Here is a 3318-nt window from a genome sequence, read left to right on the forward strand (position 1 = left end):
TAACCGACAGGATAAAAATTAATTCAATTTCAACAAAATTTTGAGTATAACAAGCATCTTAGGGATTCTTACAAGAATTAACACAATGTTCACAAGAGCATTACAAGTTCTTGTAATGCTATTTCACATATTGTAATCATATTCAGTTTTGAATGGCCATTTGTGTTACAAGCATAAATGTTCTTTAAGGTCTTTTAATTCTAGACATGAATTTTATTATGAAGCTTTTTTATGACAACGCATTCAATGCATATATTGTTGTTCCACATTATGCTAATTTGACTTTCATTGGTTGATTTGGGTCTAGACATGACGTTATTCACTACCTTTTTTATATATTATTTTTTTGTAGTGAGGTTTTGGCCTGAATGAATGTATTAATCATCAAAGTTGTGAACCTTGGTCGAGATCCTTACAAATATATTTTCAAATTGGACCTCAAATAGTTTTCTCAGTCACCCCCTGTACACAGATACTGAAATTCTAGTTAATTACAAAATTAATACTGAATTAACACAAGTTTAATTGAGAAGTATAATGTACCTTAATAGGCTAGATTATTATTGACTGGGAAGCTTTATCTTAGAGCAGTTGGTTTCCTAAATCTTTAGTGCAATGACAGTCTTATGGAATGTGGAATTAGGTCTGCTAGCTAAGGAACGTTCTTTAAAAGGTGGAGGAAACTCAAGACTCACATGTTTCCAATCAATATAAATGTTTAAATCGCTTCTCTAATTTTTTCTATTTATGATCTTCTTCAAACTTAACTTTCTAAATGCATTGATGGGGAAATAAAGATCTTCTAGGAACTAAAGGCTAATCATGTTTAATACTTACAATTCTCTATTTTTATCTAATAATTTAAAAAAGATTGTACAAGTGTTTTCAAAGAGCAACACTTGTCACTAACATCATAGGAAGGAATATCCAAGGAGTCTTACCACTGATCCCCCACCACCAAATTCAAGAGAAAACAAAATTCCACTACTAAATAGATAGTAACAATGATCATCCCTAGTCTCTCCCTTATCACAAAATGATTACCATCAAAACTTGCATTTCCAATTGCGTCATGTGCGTTGAAGTGATAGTAACATTTTCACTCTCTTACCTAATGTCTCCCATTTCTGAAACTCTTAGGGAAGGGCAAGGCCATCTTCTCAGTACTTCAAAATACAACGAGTTCCATTTTTTCACATATTGATAATCGTTGACTTAAAGTATAGTCGAAGTATTGATAGCCCATAGATATGCCCCGTCAAAGATTGCAACCCTGTGGCATTTAGTGACCCTTAGGGACATTCTGGTTCAGCGTTCCTAAGAACGTTCGAGCACTGAAGGGGACAGGAAGAGGTTGGGGATAGGGTTTACTCGGCCACCCGGAGCTAATGGAGCAGACAGTTTGATCCCATGACGAAAGATGAGAGAGATTTGGCAGTTGGCAACTTTGTACTGGCCAACACTACAAGTTTCAGCATCACCCGAGATGGCATTGTAGAATGAAAATGGAATGTGATCTCCAAAAAGAGAGAGAGGTATTGTAAGTCTCTGCAACACAGTCCTGTAGGAATTGGAATCTCATCCATATCTTGCACGAGCTCCGAGATATGCCCCGTCAAAGATCGCAGCCCTGTGGCATTTAGTGACCCTTGGGGACATTCTGGTTCGGCGTGCTTGAGAACATTCAAGCATTGAAGGGGACAAGACAAGGTTGGGGAGAGGGTTTACCCGGCCACCCGGAGCTAATGGAGCAGACAGTTTGATCCCACGACGAAAGATGAGAGAGATTTGGCAGTTGGCAACTTTGTACTGGCCAACACTACAAGTTTCAGCATCACCTGAGATGGTGTTGTAAAATGAAAATAGAATGTGATCTCCAAAAAGTGAGAGAGGTTATTATAGGTCTCCGCAACACAGTCCTGTAGGAACTAGAATCGCATCCATACCTCGCACGAGCTCTAAGATATGCTCCGTCAAAGATCGCAGCCCTATGGCATTTAGTGACCCTTGGGGACATTCCGGATTGGTGTGTCTGAGAACGTTCGAGCACTAAAGGGGATAGGACGAGGTTGGGGATAGGGTTTACCCGGCCACTCGGAGCTAACAGAGTAGACAGTTTGATCCCACGAAGAAAGGTGAGAGAGATTTGGCAGTTGGCAACTTTGTACTGGCCCACACTGCAAGTTTCAGCATCACCCGAGATGGCATTGTAAAACAAAAATGAAGTGTGATCTCCAAAAAGTGAGAGAGGTTATTGTAGGTCTCCACAACACGGTCCTGTAAGAACTAGAATTGCATCAATACCTCGCACAAGCTCTGAGATATGCCTCATCAAAGATCGCAGCCCTGTGGCATTTAGTGACCCTTAGGGACATTCTGGTTCAGCGTGCCTGAGAATGTTCAAGCACTGAAGGGGATAGGAAGAGGTTGGGGATAAGGTTTACTCGGCCACCCGGAGCTAATGGAGCAGACAGTTTGATCCCACGACGAAAGATGAGAGAGATTTGGCAGTTGGCAACTTTGTACTGGCCAACACTACAAGTTTCAGCATCACCTGAGATGGCATTGTAGAATGAAAATGGAATGTGATCTCCAAAAAGTGAGAGAGGTTATTGTAGGTCTCTGCAACACAGTCTTGTAGGAATTGGAATCTCATCCATATCTTGCACGAGCTCCGAGATATGCCCTGTCAAATATCGTAGCCCTGTGGCATTTAGTGACCCTTAGGGACATTCTGGTTCGGCGTGCCTGAGAACATTCAAGCATTGAAGGGGACAAGAAAAGGTTGGGGATAGGTTTTACCCAGCCACCCGGAGCTAATGGAGCAGACAGTTTGATCCCACGACGAAAGATGAGAGAGATTTGGCAGTTGGCAACTTTGTACTGGCCAACACTACAAGTTTCAGCATCACCCGAGATGGTGTTGTAAAATGAAAACAAAATGTGATCTCCAAAAAGCGAGAGAGGTTAGTGTAGGTCTCTGCAACACGATCCTGTAGGAACTGGAATCGCATCCATACCTCACACGAGCTCTGAGATATGCCCTGTCAAAGATCGCAGCCCTATGGCATTTAGTGACCCTTGGGGACATTCCAGATTGGCATGCCTGAGAATGTTCGAGCACTAAAGGGGATAGGACGAGGTTGGGGATAGGGTTTACCTGGCCACTCGAAGCTAACGGAGTAGAAAGTTCCATCCCACGATGAAAGGTGAGAGAGATTTGGCAGTTGACAACTTTGTACTGGCCCACACTGCAAGTTTCAACATCACCCGAGATGGCATTGTAAAACAAAAATGAAGTGTGATCTCCAAAAAGTG

This window comes from Cupressus sempervirens, chromosome 2 (assembly GCF_028749045.1).
Source record: "Cupressus sempervirens isolate cs-2001-9-10 chromosome 2, ASM2874904v1, whole genome shotgun sequence".
NCBI classification, from domain to species: domain Eukaryota; kingdom Viridiplantae; phylum Streptophyta; class Pinopsida; order Cupressales; family Cupressaceae; genus Cupressus; species Cupressus sempervirens.